Here is a 22889-nt window from a genome sequence, read left to right as displayed (position 1 = left end):
CCAGGGACCCAGTATTCTACTCACCTTCATTCTCTTCCTCTTCTCACTCTTCTTTCTGGGCACTTTTACATCTAGTTCCTTAAATATTTCCCAATTGTGTAGGGGTTCTCCACATCTGAGGGCCCCTCAGTGGCAATGTCGGTGTCCTTATCCAAGGATGCTTCAGGGTGTAAGTTAGGGTGGATACTGACATCCAACCCAATTCCGCCTTGGTGTTCCACAAGCTCTTTGGGTGAATATTTGCTCCTTTACCCTGAAGGAAGGAGACTCCCATCTCCTTTGTCCCCCCATCTTCATCCATAGGAGACATGGAAAGGACTTGAGCTATTGACGTGATCCTTCCTATGCACCTTCCTTTCCTACTGAGTGGTCCTCACCAGCTCTTCTTACTTTAATGTCCCCCCACTTAACCCAAACATCCCTTGCTTTCTTTCCCCGTCTCCTCTAATAATAAGCATCTAGTCAGTTAAGCACATACACTTAAGGCCCATTCACATGTTATGTTCAACACTCATACGACGAGTGTACAATGTACACAGGTAAAGATCTGTACACAGGGCAGTCATTCACATGTTATGCTGAGTGCAGTACAGAAGCAAACTTCCTATCTGTACCATAATAGGAAACAGATTTGAAGGAAATACCACTACTACTAATAATAACAACAAACAAACAAACTTTATTTGTTAGCTGCCCCATAACAAATTGTTCTCTGGCCTATATCCTGGCCTATATCCAGGTTCACTTTTAAAATAAACACAGGCACAGCCATTCACACAAACAAGTGAACAGGTGTACAGACATCTGTACACTCGTACCGCATAATGTCTGAATCAGACTATAGACAGTAATGCTGTATTAGTGGCCAGACACGTGAAACATCTTGCGTGATCTGTGTCATGTGGAAATGTCATGTGTGTTTCTTTAAATACAAGTCAAGCCTCTCTTTTGAATTCAATAACACATATTTTTATTTCTATTTTAAACCTGTGGGTGGTCAGTTCTTTTGAGAAGTGGTCTATAACTGTGACTCGCTGATTTTTTGTTGAACCCTGTTTGCTCTTTGTGACATCACTCTCTGTGATATTACCAACTGCCTTCTCTCAACTGACTCAACTGCTCAGAAATTTCTGGTGGGAGCAAAAGGGGTTGATTTCTGCCATTCCTGGAGCCGTTCCCATCACTGAATGAGAGAGAGGAGCTGGGAGAGGAGCTGCTTCCTTCTCGCCTCTGCTTTCCTCTGCCGGGGTTAGCAGAAAGGTTGATCTCCAGATGATGCAGTTAAGGGCTTCAAGGATACCAGCAGGCCTTTCTCTCCTGGGCGCCTTCAGCATCATAGCAGGTACAGGATAAAGATCATGATGGAGGGTAAGGGGCTTCTCTTCTGTGCTGTGAACCGTTTCATCAAGTGGCGAGGAGTTTCAAGGGTAGCCCTGGCTTTCCTCTGTTTCCTTTGGAGGAGACGTAGGGGGTTTCTGTAGAATTTCCTTTATCCGGCTGTTAGCTAGACCTTGGTCCACTGGGCCAAGTAGAGACTCTTCTTTTGAGCAGGGGGAGAGCAGTTGTCCCTCTTCAGCACTGCACAGCGCCCTTTCCAGGGCCTCCCTTGTGTCTTTTTTCCAATCATGTGGCCCTTTGGAACAGGGAACCATGGCGGGGGGGTTCCTCTTTTTGTGCCACACAGTTTGGGAAACGGCCCTGCTCCCTGGGCCAAGAGGGACCTTTGGACGAAGTCACAGTTCCTTTTGGGACACGGAAACATCTTCGGGCCTTCTTGTGACACACAGCTTGGCTTCCCTCCCTGCTAACTGAGCAAAACATTTTTTAAAGTGGTGCCTCGCTTATATTTCGGGGTGGGGGGCAGGGAGCAACTGTCCCCTAATCAACTCAGCATAGCATCCTTCTGAGGCTACTGCTGGCGTCTCTCTGGAGCTGCTGCTTGGACCGTGAGCCCCTCTGGGACAGGGAACTCTCTTCTCATTCCTTTTGCAATGTTAACTCCTTTTAGTTAAAAATGGCATCTCAACCTTTGTACTAATTGTGGATCGTGAGTGTGACTGGAAAGAGTGATGAGATCGCATGGTCCCTCCTCCCTGCATGAGAGGGAGGGGTCTGGTCTTGTTCAGACACACCTCTGCACGTCATTCAGACCCGGGAACTGTGGGTTAAGTGCTTACACATCTGGATGTATCTGATTTTTCTTTATGTCAAAAGAAAAAGAGATACCAAAGCTGGACCGTGAAAGATTTGGGGGCACAAGAGGAGAGCTGGTCTTGTGGAGGCAAGCATGACTTGTCCCCTTAGCTAAGCAGGGTCCACCCTGGTTGCATCTGAATGGGAGACTTGATGTGTGAGCACTGCAAGATATTCCCCTCCGGGGATGGAGCCACTCTGGGAAGAGGAGAAGGTTTCAAGTTCCCTCCCTGGCTTCTCCAAGATAGGGCTGAGAGAGAGTCCTGCCTGCAACCTTGCAGAAGCCACTGCCAGTCTGTGAAGACATTACTGAGCTAGATAGACCAATGGTCTGACTCAGTATATGGCAGTTATCTATGTTCTATGTTCCTATGTCTTTTCTTCTGTCTACCTGGAGGAAGGTCAAGCTGCACAAAGAGAATGCAGGATCCTGCAAGGAAACAGCTGACTGTGATGAGGGCATAATCAAGAAAGGTCTGGATTCTTGAACAGTAGAGCCTGAACCAGCTGCACCCAATAAGGGCTGGAGAGACCAGCTACAGGGTGGAGACCTGCAGGCCCCCATTTAAGCCCTGCTGAGTCTAGATGGCCCTTGCTACAAGAGCATGTTTAGCTGTGTTTCCTAATGTTTGAGTCTCTGTCTGTCCAGCATCCAGGCTCTGCTGGCTTATCTCCTGGGGCCTTGGTCTTTCCCTGTTGTTCCTTTCTGCAGGAGTTCTCTGGTCCTTGTCCAAACTGTCTTCCTCTCCTCTTTTTAGGCCTGGTCTCCACTTGGCCTAGCAGCCTTCCCTGAGCTGGGCCTGTGCCAAAGTAAAAGTGCCCAGGAGAAGGAGTGGGAATCGGAAAAGAATGAAGGCGAAGCAAGCAATGGAGGATCCTGATAGCTGTGTCTCCTGATCCATACTACAGTCCTGTAAGGTAGGCGAGTCTTGTTGGTTCCATATCACAGATGGGATAACTGAGGCATTCGGGGTTTGCCTGAAGTCTTCTGAGGCCAGATCCAAAGCAGGGACTTCCAGATGAGTCATCCAGACTCCTGGTCAGCCGGTCCTAGTAGCTCTCCTAGTTACAGAGAGGGCTTTGGGAAGAAGCTGGGTCCGTCTTAGAGAAAGTAGGTGCTCTTTGTGTCTCTGAATTCTGTGGGGGGAAACATGGAAAACTCTGCTGTGTTTGGGTTGTGGGGCAAGCACTGCTGGGCTGTGATGCTGCGTTCCTGGTCTCTTCCAAGGAATCTCTCCAAAGATTGGGGAAAGGAGGCTTGCCTTCTCCCCATGGCTCTGCTCTATGCTGAGAGCATTTGGGGCTCTTTCCCCCAGCAAGTGCTCCAAGATGGCCCCTCAGGCCCAGGGGAGGTAGGCCCCAAAGTTAAACCAGCTGTCACTGGGGTAGGTGGTGTGGGGCTCATCTGAGCCAGGCCGTGCAATCCCAGTCTGGGACCCAAATGAGCAGGTGTGGGGAAGAGATGCCCCTGAGGCCCGTGGGGAGTTGCAGGGAGGGAAGGAGAATCGTGTGGAGTGTCTCTTGTTTCAATCTGCAAATCAGCCCTATAGGGTAGGCAAGTCTCCTCCGGCAGATGGGAAGCCTGAGGCCCTGGGGTTTTCCTGATAGATTTTTAGCCTCTCTTAATGTCTCTCTGCCATTTAAGTCAAATACATTTAAAAAATATTGCACAAAGTTGACTGAAATGCAGCAAACTGGAAGGAGGTGGCAGCTAGCAGGCGGTCCTGGGACTGGATTTGGGGAAAGTGCTGCAGAAGTCGAGTGTGTGGAGGGGGTTGCAGGAAGGCCTGGTCCCTGCAGCTGTGTGGAAGACAAGGGCCAGATCGCAATGCTCAGTAGCAGTGAATGGGCCCCGTGAGCAGGGGGGGCTGGTCAGTAAGGGCAGGGGGGCTGTGCCCCCTCACCCCCCCCGAATCCCAGGAGGACAGGGGCAGAGGGGAGCATCTCCAGTCAGTGTCCCAGGAGCAGAAAAGGAAGGACTTGCCTAACTGATGTACCAGGCTAGAAGGACTCAGTATCACTTACTGCCTGGCTTTGTGTTTTCATTTTTGAATTCCTGTGTGTCTCCTTGGTTCCCTGTGCCTGCCTCTCAATTTGTGTGCCAAGGTAGGCTTGAGGTGAATATGCCCTAAATATTCTGTTTTCTCAGTATATTCTCACGGGGGCTGGGGGTGGGAATAGGAAATTGTGAGTAATTCCTACTGAGCATTAAAATATTTGGAAAACATTCTCCAAATAATTCTCCCAGCAGCCTCATTGGCAAATGAGAGCTGAACTTTTAATCTGCTTAGAAATGCAGATACAGTTAATTACCCAGCAGTTATAGCCCTTTATTGCTGTGACACCTCCTCCTCTCCCATACTTAATTTACAGATTCACTGTAAAACTGACTCCTGATTCAGTAAGAATTTCCCTTTTTTGTTACTTTGATTTTAAAAATTAATCTCAGCCTGTTCAGAATCATCATAGCAGGAATGTTAGCATTGAGGAACAGGAGCAGCCCATCAAGACACACGTTTATGTCCTCTTTTCTGCAAACTGACCTTGGAAAAGCAGAATTAAACACAAAATTGTGAAATGTAAAACCCCACATTTGGTGTGCTGATTGTGTTGTGTCTGTTTACCACAAGACAACTGGCGTATGACTCAGGGAGGCGTGAGTTTGAATCCCCCACTCAGCCATGAAAGCCACTGTGTGTGACTGTGGGCCCACATGCTTGTCTCTCAGCCCAAACTACATCTCTGATGGTTGTGAGGATAATAATCATCATGTAAAAATACGACGATGGATATTCATATATTGCTTTTCAACAGCAGTTCCCAAAGCGATTTACAAAGAGAAATAAAAATAAAGATGGATCCCTGTCCCCAAAGGGCTCACAATCGAAAAAGAAACCTAAGGCAGACACCAGCAACAGCCACTGGAGGGATGCTGTGCCTGGGTTGGATGGGGCCTGTTGCTTGCCCCCTGCAATGGTAAACCCAAAGAAAACCACAGGGCTCTGTGGGCGCCAGGAGTCAAAATTGACTTGACGGCACACTTTACCCTGCCATAGAAATATATGGCACTGTCTATATTGCACTGTCCTCTTTGCCTTCTCCATACTCCATAATCTTAATCTTGACCAATCCCAAACTGAAAGAAGTGTGCACACAAATTCTAAACTTCAGACAAAGATCTTCATAAAGAGAAGAATAGGCAGCAGACACTTACCCATTGTTCCAAGAAAAGAGGTCAATCTCTCTCTCTCTGTATTAAGATTAAGAGAGGCTAGAAAACATCCCGTTCCTTTTTACCAAGGCCCTCTTCATAACGTGGAGACTGGAGTAGCACAGGGCCAAGAGGCTGCACTAGCAGTCTGACAGCCCCCACTGGATGCTGCCTCTATCAGGAAAACCCCAGGGCCTCAGGCTTCCCATCTGCCAGAGGGACTTACCTACCCTATAGGGTTGATTTGCAGATTGAAACAAGAGACACTCCACACGATTCTCCTTCCCTCCCTGCAACTCCCATGGGCCTCCAGAGCATCTCTTCCCCACACCTGCTCATTTTGGTCCCAGACAGGGATTGCACGGCCTGGCTCAGATAAACCCTGTGCAGTAGTCCTGTTCAGGTGTTACATCAACCGTAGATGCTGAAACCAAGATGTACTGGTTTCAATACTAGTACTGGTTTCAGTGCTAGATGTACTGAAACCAAGTACAGCATCCTCTAGAGCAGAGATTCTCAACATTGGGTCCCCAGATGTTATTGGACTTCAACTCCCATAATCCCCAGCCAAAGGCCACTGGGCCTGGGGATTATGGGAGTTGAAGTCCAATAACATCTGGAGACCCAACGTTGAGAATCCCTGCTCTAGAATATGCTCTGTCCCTCACGTCCACACTCCATCCCCACACTATCCATGAGTACAACATTCAAATACTATAGTCACAGATTGTGTGGGCTAAAGAACACGTCAGTGTGAGGATGAGGTGTGCTACTGGAGAATGCTGTAGCTGGGTACAGCATCCATGCTTATATAAGACCTGTACAGGGCTAGTGAATACAGTACCTACGATGCAGAAACTGGCACTTACCCAGATCACAATGGAATGTGGAGAATCCATGCATCTTTGATTGTGTTGAAAATTAGGATATCCCCATGGAGATGGTGGGCTCTGCACTACTTCCTGCACATTGCTACATCCCTAAGGATGCTCTGGACACTGCTCTTAGACCCATCCAAAGATATGTTCTTGCCTAGAAATCCTGACAGTTGCATTGTAAAACAATAGCAACAGAGAGATGGGAGGGGGGATAAGAAGAATGCCTTAGCTCAATGCTTTATCTGCAGACATCCACAGTAGTTAGGGTACAATGTAAAGGGACTGAAGTGAAACTTCATTTACATGTCAGAAATGTGGTACTTCTCTAGGCCATGACTGGACACTAGGAACCAAGCAGGAATCTCCCACAGCTTATTTGGGGGTTCTCCTGTCAGCCTGCACAGCTTTTCTGAGGGAGAAGCGAGGCCGATTTTCTCCTCGGAAACAAGGGCTTTTCTGATTAGGGCTATCTCTAGCTGGGAGGTTTTTTTCATGCGAGTTTCCGTTAGCTTATGCAAGGAATGGCACGGGGAGACAAGACTAGGGCCCTATACCTAGCAGTCCTTGCACTGGTTTATCCCACTATGTTCTGTCCACACCAGGGCAAGGTGTAGGGAGCTTCTTGGGTTGGGGTTGCTCACCTGCTCCTCCCTTTGAGGTTTAATCTTTTAAAATGGAGGTATCTTGTAGGTAGGGATGTGCACGGAACCGCCAAACTGCGGTCTGGAACTGGGGTGGGGGTAGCTTTAAGAGCGGCGGGAGGGCTTACTTACTCCTCCCGCCTCTTTCCCGCTCTGGCGCCGTAAGTTTAGTAGTAATTGGGGCGGCAGGATACCTCCCTGCCGCCCCTTCCCCGCTGTTGCTGTAAAACTCCCAGGAGTCCTTTGCGTGCACACGCGCACATTGTGCGCGCGCTTCACGTCTCTGTGACGTGCACGCGCGCAAAGGACTCCTGGGAGTTTTACAGCAACAGCGGGGAAGGGGCGGCAGGGAGGTATCCTGCCACCCCAATTACTCGTAACATTACGGCGCCAGAGCGGGAAAGAGTCGGGAGGGGTAAGTAAGCCCTCCCGCCGCTCTTAAAGCTACCCCCCCACCTGAACCGGAACGCCAAGGTCCGGACCATTCCGGGCCCATCCCTACTTGTAGGGATGTGGATGAATCAAGATCTGTGCACAGATTCACAGCACCGTTTTGGCCCCTTTAAAAGGGAGGAGAGAGCAGGTGTCTGCCTATTCCTCCACCTCTCCATGCTGCTTCCTACTGCGATGGCGCTCCCCCCAGTCGCCCTGGCGCAGCGGTGCAGCAGCACAAGCAGCACACACATGGCCTCTGCACATCTTGGTTTGTGCACATCCCTAGTATGTTGCTGCCCCTGCTAACTGAGGAAAGAGGCACCACCTTTTCAAGAGGTGACTTGGTCATATTGAGCAGTGGGTGGAGCAATTCTTCCTATCCAATTCCAGCATAACACCCCTCCATAGTAGTAAACCACTATGGCCTGGTTTACACAGTCATTTGAAGCTAGGTTTAATGTGGGTTACCAGCACTGAAGTGATTGTGTGAACCAAGGTGTTAACCTGAGATTCCCACCTTGACATGGGTTCATGCAATCACACTAATGCTGGTAACCCACATTAAACCTAGATTCAGACTATTCTGTGAACAAGCCATATATTGTTGTTGTGTTAAGATTTTTTTTAAAAAATTTTGAGCCTTTTGGGGAAAGGCAACCATCTTTTTCCTTTTTTCTATGTAATAATAATAATAATAACAATAATAATAATTCAATTTCTATACTGCCCTTCCAAAAATGGCTCAGGGTGGTTTACAAAGAGAAATAACCAACAAATAAGATGGCTCCCTGTCCCCAAAGGGCTCACATTCTAAAAAGAAACATAAGACACACACCAGCAACAGTCACTGGAAGTACTGTGCGGGGGGTGAATAGGGCCTGTTACTCTCCCCCTGCTAAATAAAGAGAATCACCACGGTAAAAGGTGCCTCCTTGCCAAGTTAGCAAGGGTTCCTTTAAAACCCTTGTTGCTCTTGTTGAAAAGTGATATAGAAATATTTGACATTGTCGTTGTTGCTGTGGACTTCTGGTAGTTCAGCCAATTTTGTTGCTCGTCTAGTCATCATGGTGGATGATTAGTGCTCGATTGTCTCTTATTTAGCCAGTGTCTTCATTATTTCCCCACTTTTATTTCCATTTTAGCAAAACTGTGCAATAGTGACTAGAACTCCCAGCATCATTTTCTTTTCTTTTTTAAATGTAGGAACAGAAGAAGCTGCCATATACTGAGTCAGACCATAGATCCATCTCTCTCACTATGGTCTACACAGACTGGCAGTGGCTTCTCCAAGGTTGCAGGCAGGACTCTCTCTCAGCCCTATCTTGGAGAAGCCAGGGAGGGAACTTGAAACCTTCTGCTCTTCCCAGAGCAGCTTCATCCCCTGAGGGGAATATCTTGCAGTGCTCACACATCAAGTCTCCCATTCATATGCAACTAGGGTGGACCCTGCTTAGCTAAGGGGACAAGTCATGCTTGCTACCACATGACCAGCCCACCTCTCTGTAGCTGCAGGATGTGTGGATATGGATAGGGGCCAGGGTGCAGAGGGATGGGGATCCAGTCTTCTGCTCTTGTGCCAATTACCAGCTTAGATCTCAGTATTCATCACGGAAAGGAAAGCTTATGGGCATTTCCCCTTCAACAGCTAACAAATTCTGGTAGCAATTAGCATTAGGGCTATGGATTTGAGGGGAAGCATTATACCCCTCCTGCACACTACAAACGTCATCCAAATCAGCCCCTCCCTTTGTGGCTTGCTTTATTGGAGGGAGGAGAGGGCATTAGGAGTTCCATAGAGATCCTGAAATACAGTCCCTCTATGTTCAAATACACCCCACCCATTGAGTATTTATCCTGTCTTGAGATTCAAGGTATAAAGAGAGTCTTTGGTCCTAGCAAAAATACATAATTTCTCCCTACAATCAGGCTCTGAAACTACAGGCTGCTTAGCTTAACTTCTGTGCCAGGTAAATTGATGGAAAGCATACTTAAGGACAAAATTGTTAAACAAATAGAAGAATAGGCCTTGCTGAATGAGAACAGGTTCATATGTGGTCTGGTAACAGAAGGCAGGAATAAATGGGCAGTTTTCACAATGGAGGGAAGTGTGAAGTGGGGTCCCCCAGAGATCTGTACTGGGACCAGTGTTATTCAACTTGTTCATAAATGATTTAGAAATTGGGGTAAGCAGCTAAGTGGCCAAATTTTCAGATGACACTCAACGATTTAGTGTAGTGAAATGCAAAACAGATTGTGAAGAGCTCCAAAAGGATCTCTCCAAACTGGGTGAGTGGGCGACAAAATGTCAAATGTGGTTCAATGTAAGCAAATGTAAAGTGATGCATATTGGTATTTTAAAAACCCCAACTTGACATATACACTGATGGGGTCTGAGCTGTCAGTGGCTGACCAGGAGAGAGAGCTTGAGGTCATGGTGGACAGCTCATTGAAAGTGTCCTCAGTGTGCGACAGCTGTGAAAAAAGGCCAATTCTGTGCTAGGGACCATAAGGAAGGGGACGGAAAATAAAAATGTTAGTATTATAATGCCCTTATACAAATCTATGGTGTGGCCAGATTTGGAGTACTGCGCACAGTTCTGGTCACCGTCTTTTAAGAAGGACATTGTCGAACTGGAAAAGGTGCAGAAGAGGGCAACCAAGACAATCAGGGGCCTAGAACTAGGGGCATATCTAGGGGAAATAGTGCCTAGGGCAAGCACTGAAATTGCACTCCTGTCCAAACAGGGATGATGGGACTTGTAGTCAACAATATCTGGAAATGCCTGTTAAAAGGAACACTGTACCATCTAGAGTAGAACACTGTACCATCTAGACATGGTTGTTGATCAAAACCTGAAAACATGAGCCATCTCTGTAAAAGACTTAGAACAGCAGTCAGGAGTTATGTGAGGATTCCAAGTTTCATTTTCGGTCTCATCTCATGCTTTAAAAAAACAAAAAACAAAACCGTGACTTTGTCCTAGAGGATCACCTGCCCAAATAGCCACTAGCAAAATAGGGGAAGAAGAAGGTGTTGGTGGTGGTGGTGGGGTGTCTATAAACCAGTGAATGATTCCTGCCAGCCTTTGTCTTGTGATGACTGTTGGCTCATGATGGGGTATATGTGCATTCACCACACTAGTGCTTACTTTGGCACCAGGAGGGAGGAGGATACATTAGTTTGCCACACGAGACAGAGGAATTTGCATTTGCAACAGGAGCAGACAGCCAAGTTCTGGCAGGGCCAAAACCAGCCCCTGCCAGACTAAGAAATCATTGTCATTTGCCCCTTCCTGTCACAAGCAGTGTGCTGTTCTTTTATTATTGACTCTAACTCTCAGATATCCCAGTCATGGATGGAAAATTCAGGGTCAATTTACAAGAGACACATTTTCTACATGGAAGTTTCTTCTGTGCAGGTGTTGTGCAGAAACCCATGTGTAGTGACCACCAGGGGCATAGCAAGGTTGGAATGGGCCCAGAGATGAGATTTTAAAATGGGCCCCCAGCCCCTCAAAGTCCAGGGCCTCCACACATCCCAGGCCCCCAAGGATTAAGTCTGATATTTCAAAATAAGTATGCTGCCTGGAAATACATTTCACTGAATACACACACGCACACTTCACAGTATATAGTGATAGACATTGAGTACTATATATTTGTGCTACTTTTAATGCCTAGAACACACCAGAAACACTAATTATTAAAATGGCCTCCTCGCTGCAGATTAGCAAAGGAGACTTTCAACCATGCAGGGTGAGCCTATGTTTGTTTTCTCAGAATTCTTGAACAAATTCAGTCAAGTTTGATTCCAGGAGGTTTTTCACATGAGGCTTTTAAAGCCCTTTAACACACACCTCCTCTGGAATGGAGGTGCTGCATTCACATGTTGGCCAGATTTATCCTGAAGTCCCTACAAGTTATTGGGGAGCAGTTCACACGCAATTCAGGTTTTTCCACTGCTCGTTAGAGTGCAGCCTGATTGATATCCAGAGTATGAGAAGATGCTCTTATACAAAAGTTCTCATGTCTGAGCAAGTTACAGTCTTCATATGCTCATTGTAAGAGAGCAACTAATCATTGGTTTGACTCATGCTGTAGGACACTAAGTAAACAATTGAAGAGTATTTACAGACAGTATAGATCGGGCTCAGAACACTCCCACCAATCTATTTTTCAGATAAAGAAAACATACAAAAGCCGTCTCAAATTTGCTAAACATCAAGCCTCACAAAATGACAATGGATATTCATATACTGCTTTTCAACAGAAGTTCCCCAAGCGATTTACACAGAGAAATAAAAATAAAGATGGATCCCTGTCCCAAAGGGCTCACAATCGAAAAAGAACCCTAAGACAGAAGCCAGCAACAGCCACTGGAGGGATGCTGTGCTGGGGTTGGATGGGGCCTGTTGCTTGCCCCCTGCAGTGGTAAACCCAAAGAAAACCACAGGGCTCTGTGGGCGCCAGGAGTCAAAACTGACTTGACGGCACACTTTACCTTACAAATGCCATCGGTATATAAATATCAGAGCATCAGCATTTAAAATGGTGTCTCTTTGCTCAGTTAGCTGGGGTAGCTGCTAATTGAGTCAAGTTAAGTAGCTAATTGCTAAACTTTATTTTCTTAAAACTACTTGCTTTCATAAAACTCCCCTGCCTTGTCTAGCACTCCTCTGTGTATATGGAGATTGTAGCAAATCCTAAGAGATCAAAGGTAAAGGTAGACTGTGCCGTCGAGTCGGTATCGACTCCTAGTGACCAGGAGTGGTTTACCATTACCATCTCCCATGCAGTACGAGATGATGCCTTTCAGCACCTTCCTGCTGCTGCCCCATATAGGTGTTCCCCATAGTCTGGGAAACATACCACCAGGGATTTGAACCAGCAACCTCTGGCAGTCATGTCATTTCCCTGCTGTGCCATTGAGTAGCTCCTAAGAGATTAGCAAAGCATAAAAAATCTTTCTCTATTTCACAGTGTTGAAGAACCTCTTGAATTTGTCTTCCCAGAAGATGGAGAGGTAAGTCTGACTCCTACCACCTCCAGAGGCCAGACTGTCAGAGAGCTACATAGGAAAAGACAGCAGTCCACAGATATCAAAGGTGTTGAAAAAGGAGCGTACTTCCTCTCTGTTGCTACTGAGCGCAGCACTGAACGCTGCCAATACGAGAATGCAGGTTTAGGCTAGGCAGTAGGAATGCTTTCCCAAATGGGAGAAGGGTTGCCAAGGTCACCTCATGGAGTCCTGGGCTCCTCTTTGCTGATGGTTTTCAGACAGAAGCCAGATAACGATGATCTCCAAGGAGCCTTCCCACTCTAAAATGCAAAGATTCTGCTGTGATCGTCACATTGAGTCTGCAAGGGATCTGCAAGTCCCGCCCCCCCGACACCCAGACTGATTCTATTTGCCCCCCAAGTTGACTGCAGTTATGAGGAAGCAGATTTAAGCTAAGCCTTGAGAATAATTTCCCACGGGAGAGATGTCTGCAGAGGCACACACAACCATCCCAAGTACAGATATAGATAGTATAGAGGTACACTCGCACATATACTTGTGAACACTTTTTTAATGTCAATAATTGGTAAAGAGGGACCAGTGATGCATGGATTTATTTTTCTGATTGAATCCCTTCCCTTGATGGGAGTTGCAGCCCAACAACATCTGGGACCAAGTTTGAGAATCTCTTGTCTGTTGGCTTCCCAGAGGCATCCAGTGAGCCCCTATGGGGAAACAGCATGCTGGATTAGATAGGCCTTGGGTCTGATCCAGCAGGGCTGTTAGGTTCTTAACAGTCAGGTATGATGGGAGTTGTAGTCCAACTTCTATTTCCAGTCATTCTCTTCAGCCTGACCTACTTTACAGGACTATTGTGAGGATAGAAGAATTGCATATTTGGAGGTCCCGGCAGTAAGGGCAGATATAAATTCCAGAAGCCAAGGGTTCTTAAAATTGGGTCCCCAGATGTTTTGGGACTAGAATTCCCATCATCCTCAGCTACAAAACCTTGCAGGAGTATTGCATGTCTTGTTGATCAAAAGGGAATCATGCATGTTTGGAATGGAAGGGTCCTTGTAAGAGCCCTGAAAAGTCAGAAGTTAGATTACACAGAAGTTATATTAGAAGTTACAAATATTTTAAAGTTGATGCTTATGCTTTATTTTAAAAATATTTATATATTTCATATTGAAAAGACTCTTGGTTAAAACAACGCAGGGTTGTGTACAGCCCATCGGATCCCTCTACTACCTCTTGGTTTCTCCCAAGACGTGCTCAAGAGAGATTTCCATAGAGATCTGCTTGCACAGACATTACACTTTCATCTTGCTTCTGCATCCTTGCAATAGCTGCCACTTGAAGCACTAGAGGGGTGGGGAGGGATAGCTATTCACAGCAATTAGCCAAGAAGCTAGGGATGACCCACCTGTAGCTCAGCAGCTGCTGTTGGACTAGAATTCGCATCATCCCCAGCTGCTGTGTTGAGACTACAGATGATCACCCCCATCAAAACAGGTGGCTGGGGATGGTAGAAGTTTTAGTATGGTGGGAGTTGTAATCCAACACAGTGATAACAAATATAGTCCCCTGATGCAAATCCATGGTGAAAAGCATCGTGAAAGAAAGCATCAGGGTTTGGGCAACAGCTTGTATAAGGGGGCTGGATAAAGAAATCAACATGAAAATAGGAAGGTTGAAACTAAGGGCGAATAAGGGAAGGCCATTAAAGTAACACATTGATCTGAATTTAAGATGCTATTACCCCAAATGATTTGATGTTAAAACTCAGGGTCACGACGTAAATTCAGAATCCTGCTGTTTTAGGTAAGTAAATGTTTAACATATATTAAACTGCCACCCATTCCTGGAGGGCCGGCTGCCCGTTGGTTCTTTCCTCCTGCCTCCCAAATGACTTGATGTTAAAATTCAGGTTCATGACATAAATTCAGAATCCTGCTGTTTTAGGTAAGTAAATGTTTAACATATATTAAACTGCCACCCATTCCTGGAGGGCCATTCGCCCGTTTGTTCCCTCCTCCTGCCGGACCCCACAAGGCTTGGCGTTCCCTCCTCCTGCCGGACCCCACAAGGCTTGGCGTTCCCTCCTCCTGCCGGACCCCACAAGGCTTGGCGTTCCCTCCTCCTGCCGGACCCCACAAGGCTTGGCGTTCCCTCCTCCTGCCGGACCCCACAAGGCTTGGCGTTCCCTCCTCCTGCCGGACCCCACAAGGCTTGGCGTTCCCTCCTCCTGCCGGACCCCACAAGGCTTGGCGTTCCCTCCTCCTGCCGGACCCCACAAGGCTTGGCGTTCCCTCCTCTTGCCGGACCCCACAAGGCTTGGCGTTCCTTCCTCTTGCCGGACCCCACAAGGCTTGGCGTTCCTTCCTCTTGCCGGACCCCACAAGGCTTGGCGTTCCTTCCTCTTGCCGGACCCCACAAGGCTTGGCGTTCCTTCCTCTTGCCGGACCCCACAAGGCTTGGCGTTCCTTCCTCTTGCCGGACCCCACAAGGCTTGGCGTTCCTTCCTCTTGCCGGACCCCACAAGGCTTGGCGTTCCTTCCTCTTGCCGGACCCCACAAGGCTTGGCGTTCCTTCCTCTTGCCGGACCCCACAAGGCTTGGCGTTCCTTCCTCTTGCCGGACCCCACAAGGCTTGGCGTTCCTTCCTCTTGCCGGACCCCACAAGGCTTGGCGTTCCTTCCTCTTGCCGGACCCCACAAGGCTTGGCGTTCCTTCCTCTTGCCGGACCCCACAAGGCTTGGCGTTCCTTCCTCTTGCCGGACCCCACAAGGCTTGGCGTTCCTTCCTCTTGCCGGACCCCACAAGGCTTGGCGTTCCTTCCTCTTGCCGGACCCCACAAGGCTTGGCGTTCCTTCCTCTTGCCGGACCCCACAAGGCTTGGCGTTCCTTCCTCTTGCCGGACCCCACAAGGCTTGGCGTTCCTTCCTCTTGCCGGACCCCACAAGGCTTGGCGTTCCTTCCTCTTGCCGGACCCCACAAGGCTTGGCGTTCCTTCCTCTTGCCGGACCCCACAAGGCTTGGCGTTCCTTCCTCTTGCCGGACCCCACAAGGCTTGGCGTTCCTTCCTCTTGCCGGACCCCACAAGGCTTGGCGTTCCTTCCTCTTGCCGGACCCCACAAGGCTTGGCGTTCCTTCCTCTTGCCGGACCCCACAAGGCTTGGCGTTCCTTCCTCTTGCCGGACCCCACAAGGCTTGGCGTTCCTTCCTCTTGCCGGACCCCACAAGGCTTGGCGTTCCTTCCTCTTGCCGGACCCCACAAGGCTTGGCGTTCCTTCCTCTTGCCGGACCCCACAAGGCTTGGCGTTCCTTCCTCTTGCCGGACCCCACAAGGCTTGGCGTTCCTTCCTCTTGCCGGACCCCACAAGGCTTGGCGTTCCTTCCTCTTGCCGGACCCCACAAGGCTTGGCGTTCCTTCCTCTTGCCGGACCCCACAAGGCTTGGCGTTCCTTCCTCTTGCCGGACCCCACAAGGCTTGGCGTTCCTTCCTCTTGCCGGACCCCACAAGGCTTGGCGTTCCTTCCTCTTGCCGGACCCCACAAGGCTTGGCGTTCCTTCCTCTTGCCGGACCCCACAAGGCTTGGCGTTCCTTCCTCTTGCCGGACCCCACAAGGCTTGGCGTTCCTTCCTCTTGCCGGACCCCACAAGGCTTGGCGTTCCTTCCTCTTGCCGGACCCCACAAGGCTTGGCGTTCCTTCCTCTTGCCGGACCCCACAAGGCTTGGCGTTCCTTCCTCTTGCCGGACCCCACAAGGCTTGGCGTTCCTTCCTCTTGCCGGACCCCACAAGGCTTGGCGTTCCTTCCTCTTGCCGGACCCCACAAGGCTTGGCGTTCCTTCCTCTTGCCGGACCCCACAAGGCTTGGCGTTCCTTCCTCTTGCCGGACCCCACAAGGCTTGGCGTTCCTTCCTCTTGCCGGACCCCACAAGGCTTGGCGTTCCTTCCTCTTGCCGGACCCCACAAGGCTTGGCGTTCCTTCCTCTTGCCGGACCCCACAAGGCTTGGCGTTCCTTCCTCTTGCCGGACCCCACAAGGCTTGGCGTTCCTTCCTCTTGCCGGACCCCACAAGGCTTGGCGTTCCTTCCTCTTGCCGGACCCCACAAGGCTTGGCGTTCCTTCCTCTTGCCGGACCCCACAAGGCTTGGCGTTCCTTCCTCTTGCCGGACCCCACAAGGCTTGGCGTTCCTTCCTCTTGCCGGACCCCACAAGGCTTGGCGTTCCTTCCTCTTGCCGGACCCCACAAGGCTTGGCGTTCCTTCCTCTTGCCGGACCCCACAAGGCTTGGCGTTCCTTCCTCTTGCCGGACCCCACAAGGCTTGGCGTTCCTTCCTCTTGCCGGACCCCACAAGGCTTGGCGTTCCTTCCTCTTGCCGGACCCCACAAGGCTTGGCGTTCCTTCCTCTTGCCGGACCCCACAAGGCTTGGCGTTCCTTCCTCTTGCCGGACCCCACAAGGCTTGGCGTTCCTTCCTCTTGCCGGACCCCACAAGGCTTGGCGTTCCTTCCTCTTGCCGGACCCCACAAGGCTTGGCGTTCCTTCCTCTTGCCGGACCCCACAAGGCTTGGCGTTCCTTCCTCTTGCCGGACCCCACAAGGCTTGGCGTTCCTTCCTCTTGCCGGACCCCACAAGGCTTGGCGTTCCTTCCTCTTGCCGGACCCCACAAGGCTTGGCGTTCCTTCCTCTTGCCGGACCCCACAAGGCTTGGCGTTCCTTCCTCTTGCCGGACCCCACAAGGCTTGGCGTTCCTTCCTCTTGCCGGACCCCACAAGGCTTGGCGTTCCTTCCTCTTGCCGGACCCCACAAGGCTTGGCGTTCCTTCCTCTTGCCGGACCCCACAAGGCTTGGCGTTCCTTCCTCTTGCCGGACCCCACAAGGCTTGGCGTTCCTTCCTCTTGCCGGACCCCACAAGGCTTGGCGTTCCTTCCTCTTGCCGGACCCCACAAGGCTTGGCGTTCCTTCCTCTTGCCGGACCCCACAAGGCTTGGCGTTCCTTCCTCTTGCCGGACCCCACAAGGCTTGGCGTTCCTTCCTCTTGCCGGACCCCACAAGGCTTGGCGTTCCTTCCTCTTGCCGGACCCCACAAGGCTTGGCGTTCCTTCCTCTTGCCGGACCCCACAAGGCTTGGCGTTCCTTCCTCTTGCCGGACCCCACAAGGCTTGGCGTTCCTTCCTCATTTTGTCTTATTTTATTTCAATTCTTGTGTCTGTCCTTCATTCCCTTTTCTTGTTTCCCCTGGAACTATATTTGGGGACCTTCAACTTTATTTGGGCAATGTCCCCCAGAAGTTTTGTATGTGAAATTTTTGTACTTTAAATTGCCTCTATCTTAAATGGTTTCTTTAAATTTTTGTACAGCCTATTGGATCCCTCTGCTGCCCTTTGATTTCTCTTGGACCAGCTTGACAGATGTTTCCGTAGTAGTCTCTTTCCACATGTTTCATGTTTCTGCTGCTTGTTTGCTGTAGCTGCCACTTGAGCCCTCATGCTAAATATGCTAAATAAAATAAATGTGTGGTTTTGTGGGGCAGCGGGTGGGGCTATCTATTCACAGCATTTAGGCTCTGGCCGGGTGGAGTTGTGGTGTTAAGAGGGGGCAGGGCAGCAAACTGATTCTCTACAGAGCAGACATCCAAAAGCAAGAGAAATGGCACAGAGGAAGCCGAGAGGCTAGAGATTGCCCGACGCTTCCCAGCTCTTGTTGGATTACAACTCCCATCATCCCCAGCTTCTCTTGTTCAGGACTACAGCTCCCATCACCCCCTGCCATAAAGCTTGGCTGGGGATGATAGAAGCTGTCCTCCAATCACCCCCAGCCACCTTGTATTGTGGCATGAGTTGATGGGAGTTCAACAACAGCTAGAGAACCTCAGGCTGGCCACACCTGCAATAACAAATACAGTCCCCTGATGTAAATCCAGATCTTCTTATGAAGAGAACCATCACGTTTTGAGCAATGGCTTGTTGGGGGGGCGGATAAATAAATCAACATGAAAACCAGGCAGTTGAAACAGAGGGTCGTGAAGAAAACACCACTTAAGTAGCTCACATTTGTTTCCTTTTTCTTCTCTCTCCGCTATACCAGGAAAGAAGAGCTTCCCTTTCAACATCTAAGAAAGGATCCCATCCTGCTTCTGATGCACTGTTATCAACGCGAGTGCTGAGGGTTGCATCGGCCGGGTAAATATGCATTGACACAATGACAAATCTCTCCGGTGGCTGAGCGGAATGGTGGGCCCTAGAGAAGGCAGGAAGAGGCTGAGGAGAGCAACCCCACAACAGATGCCCATTCCCTTTTTGACTAGGTTTGCAAAAGCCTCATGTACACTCAAGGTCATGAGGCTTTTGCAAAGAGGGGGCATAGTTTCCCGGGAAACGACTTCACCCCAGGAGTGGAATCCACACCTTAGTTTACAGAGCTCCCTTCAAACTAGTTACTGAAGTTGCAGCCCAGGTTTGCACCCGTTCCCTCTGTCCCATCTCTTGATTCCGAGTCTGGGTCCCCACCCCACCCCTTCCCCTGGCTCTGCATCCAGTGCGGGGTGCAAATGTCACGTCCAGTCCTGGCAGGGTGCAAGAAACAAGGCTGGACCCCACAGTGAACCATTCTGTAAGGCCAAGCAGGGGGGCAGAGGGTGCGCTAGTGAAAGCGATCCCCGCCCTCTCTTGGCCTTCTGCAGGGACACCTCGGCATCCACTCACCCTCCTCAGGTGACAGTGTGGGATTAGCCGGTCGCCATTTGGGGCCGAGTAGGAATTTTCCCCATCCACCCGGATTGGCCTGGAGGTGGCTGGTTTTTTGCCTACTCTGCACTGTTGCACTGGACGGGATTTCTGATCTGGCGGATGTTAGGAGTGGTGCCGCTAAATAGTGTAGCCCCTTGGTCACCATGGCAGGTCCGAGGAGGGGATGTAGTGCCCCACCCCGTTGGTGGCAGGTGCGATTTCCCCCAGCTACACTCTAGTTCTCTGCTAAAATGAGTCAATAAAGTGATGGCCCTAGTTTCAACCCATTTCCTGTGTGCTGTCGTTTATTTCTGGGTGTGGGTGCAAAGGGACTTCATGGCAGAACGCTTGCAAGACAGTCTCAAGTAGCATTGAGTGTGAGCTATAGATCCACAAAGGCAAGCTTTACAAAGAGGCAGAATCCGAAATTCAGGAGAAGCATGAGTTGCTCCTTCTGCTCTAGCCAGGTCTTCTGCTCCTCCAACTCCACAAATGGGAGTCTGGGTCATACTCACACAATCAAGTGGCAAAGCTCTGCATAGACTGTATCACTTCAGGCTGCAAGTGGAAGGTAGGGTTTTTAAATGCTCTCCCTCATAATAGTTTTTTTTAAAAAAATAGCATGTTGGGAACAAGTGTTCAACTCAGGGGTGCAAACAGAGAAAAAGCTTAAGGAGCACCTCATTAATTTTATTTTGTGGATAGGTATGGGCTATTAGAGGCACAGTGGGGAAGTAACTTGCCTAGGGAGCAAGAGGCTGCTGGTTCAAATCCCCGCTATTTCCCAGTCTATGGGAAACACCGATATCGGGCAGCAGTGATATGGGAAGATGCTGAAAGGCATCATCTCATACTGCCGGGAGATGGCAATGGTCAACCCCTTCCCAATTCTACCAAAGACAACCACATGGCTCTGTGGTTGCCAGGAGTTGGCAGGTGGTGTGATAAAATGCAGGGGAAACTGCTCAATTGGTTAAGGGTGATGTGCACTCTTGGTTCAGTCTAACCCTTTCCCTTCAGAGCTATTTTTCGATGTGCAGGGATCTTCTGTGGGGAGGGATGCACAAATCACACATCTGCAGCTTGAAGTGATACAATCCAGGAAAAGGTTACTCAGTGATTTTGCTGAATGTTTCAAGTATTGTCAGCAGTCTGTCTGTGAGCACAGCAAAAAGAGAATCTGGTGTTTAGTAGGTGCCAGCATGAATTTGTCACACTGGAGTAATCTCTCCTCCTCTTTTAACAGAGTTACTAGTTTGGTAGAGGACAGGGATGCTGTGGACAAAGTGTGCCTTGATTTCTGCAAAGCATTTGACACAGTCCCCACAATATTCTCCTTGACTTCTGTGGAGAATGGGGCCAAAAACTCCATGTTGTAGGTTTGCTTGGTCTTTATTTTGATTTATATTTAAAATGGCTGTCCATTCCCCACTTGCGTTGCTGGAGTAGATGAAACCTTGACCTTTTCCCTACCCCAGGGTTGTTTTTCTGGCTGGTGTTCATCCCTGCCCCACCCCCCCCCCCAAGTTCTGGTTTGTGTTTGCCCTGATTGGCTAATCCAGGGCGCTTTCCAGATTACACTCTGAAATTATGCAGGGATTGTGGTGTCACAACACAGGAAGTATGGAAGCACACTGAGCAGATTAGACATTGTTTTAGGGTTTAATCTGGAAAGCGGCCTCAGGAGGTGGGCAGAGTTCCAGGGATTCAAAGGGGAGGTTGGAGCAGTTTAGGGAGCAGGAGAGCAGTTGGAGGAGCTGAATCGCAAAGAAGAGCTGAAGATCACACAGAGGAGCTGGATTGCTCTTGGAGCAGCTGGAGGAACAGATAGCAGCAGAACCAGACAAGGCAGCGCTGAGCAGAGAGAGAGAGAGCCAGGCTTGCAGGGAAGCCAAGTGGGCTGACGAAGAGCTGCTGGTGAGGTGCCTCTTAGGGCCAGCGTGGAGTGTCCGATAATTGCTGGAAGGGCTTATCTCATTTTCTTCTTCTTCTTCTTCTTTGCTCTTATGGTTGTTAAACATTGCAAAAGCTACGTTCAAATTGGTATTTTTCCCTCTCAAGTAAAGATTTCACCTCTTGATTAAATTCTGGTGTCGTCTCTGTCTGTGTTCTCCACCCCAGGCTTAAATGCCACACCACCCTGCCTAGATTGAGTGAGAGACGGAAGGCTGATGGGCTGCCAAGTGGAGACAGCCAGGAAACATAAGGAATTCCACTTGGGGTCAGGAGCAGTAAAGCTGGTCAAATCATGGGGCTGGTTGAGACCAGACCGTGACAATCTCTCTCATAATCTGATCTATTTAACCTAACTAGCCTTTGCCTGCTGCTGCTTCTACAATTATACTGGATTCTCTGGATAAATCAGAGTGCAGCAAAATCCCCTCTAAAGCTTCCCTGAGAATTACTTGCCGCTTTCTGTAACAATTCTCTCTTTCAAAAACGGAAGACCAGAATGGGCGAGGTCTATTGGTATAAAATAGCACATGGTTTCCATAGATGGTGTGTGTCTGCCATCAGGGAGCATTTATGGCTCTAGTCTGGAGAGTGCCTTCAATAGGTGGAAAGGAAAAACACATCCACTCACTCATTTCATTCCACCATTAGTGGAGATGGTTTTGTCTCTATGGCAATTACTACTGACTAATAACTTACTCCAGAGCAAGTGCACATAATGACATTCGTACCTGTAAGCCTAAATTTAATACCACAATTAGTGAAGAAGCTCTTGAAAGTTAGTTGGGTGGTAGAGCACACATCTTCATGTGCGAGGTAGCTTCAGACTTCAGTGTCTCCAATTCTGCACTCTCTCCAGGCCCATAAAAGTACGGAGGCACCTTCAGATGTGATATTGTGCATATTTTTCAGTGTTGAGAGCCAGTGTGGTGTAGGTCTTAGGGTTTTGGACTAGGAATAGGGAGACAAAGTTTAAATTCCTGTGCAGCTGTGAAATTCAGTGGGTGTACCTTCCAGGCTTGTTGTGGGGACAGACATAACATGTACTCTGCTCTGGGATCCTTGGAGGAAAGCCGGAGGTGGGGGTGGGGGAATAAAAGTAAAAACATTTGCCCATCTTATCCATCTAATGTTGTATACCTACAACAGCCCTGTAAGATAGTTTAGTATATTGCCAGTTGGGGGAGCCATGGCTAGTGGACAATGGGCTGCCAAAGGTCTGCTTCATGACTGAGTGGAGATTGGAACCAAGCAGTGTTCCCTAGAAGAGGGATTCCCAGATGTTGTTGACTACAACTCCCAGAATCCCCAAGCAAAAGCCATTGCAGCTGGGGATTCTGGGAGTTGTCAACATCTGGAAATCTCTCTTAGAGGGAACACTGCAGCCAAGGGTTTTTAGCTTGTGGTTGGAACCACGACGCTGCACCAATTCTTCTGCTTGGGTCCTGATTAGTACCTGGATCATCTGAGAAGCCCATGCATGTTGCTCCAAGCTCTGAAGAGGTGGTCTGTTTTGGTATTCATTCAAGACTGAAAGAAGACGCCACGTAGCAAGCATAGGATGAAAGAAGTCCTGTGGAATGTGCAGGGCTTTGGGGAGTAGTGAGGGTGAAGGGAGGCAGGCCAAAGCTTAGGCTCGAGTTGAAGTGATTCCATCAAACAGGGCCAAAGTAAATTGGATTGCTCCCCTGAAGCATCAAACTGAATTGAGAACACATCTGAAGCACCAAGGTGATCCCCAAATCAAATCAGTGCTGATTTATTTGGCCCTGCTATCTAGCCCAGCATCCCGTTGCCCACCATGACCAACTAGAAGTCTACAAGCAGGAGGGAGAGGCTAT

At 49.1% G+C, this 22889-nt stretch overlaps 1 long non-coding RNA gene across 4 annotated transcripts; it reads left to right on the top strand.

Moving 5' to 3' along the window:
• The first annotated feature begins 1087 nt into the window (after window positions 1–1087).
• LOC128346586 (uncharacterized) lies at window positions 1088–19382 on the top strand. 4 transcript variants are annotated; one of them, XR_008317069.1, is made up of 3 exons: window positions 1088–1368; window positions 2952–3111; window positions 12339–14758. It is a non-coding gene; the product is annotated as an uncharacterized LOC128346586 (long non-coding RNA). The 4 variants fall into 4 exon arrangements; XR_008317066.1 differs by having other exon boundaries at window positions 1090–1342; window positions 12339–14757; XR_008317067.1 differs by lacking the exon at window positions 1088–1368 and adding an exon at window positions 2392–2667.
• Window positions 19383–22889: the final 3507 nt, after the last annotated feature.

This window comes from Hemicordylus capensis, chromosome 2 (genome assembly GCF_027244095.1).
Source record: "Hemicordylus capensis ecotype Gifberg chromosome 2, rHemCap1.1.pri, whole genome shotgun sequence".
Classification (NCBI taxonomy): domain Eukaryota; kingdom Metazoa; phylum Chordata; class Lepidosauria; order Squamata; family Cordylidae; genus Hemicordylus; species Hemicordylus capensis.
The sequence above is the reverse complement of the archived record's forward strand: the minus strand, read 5'-3'. Positions and strand labels throughout refer to the sequence as shown.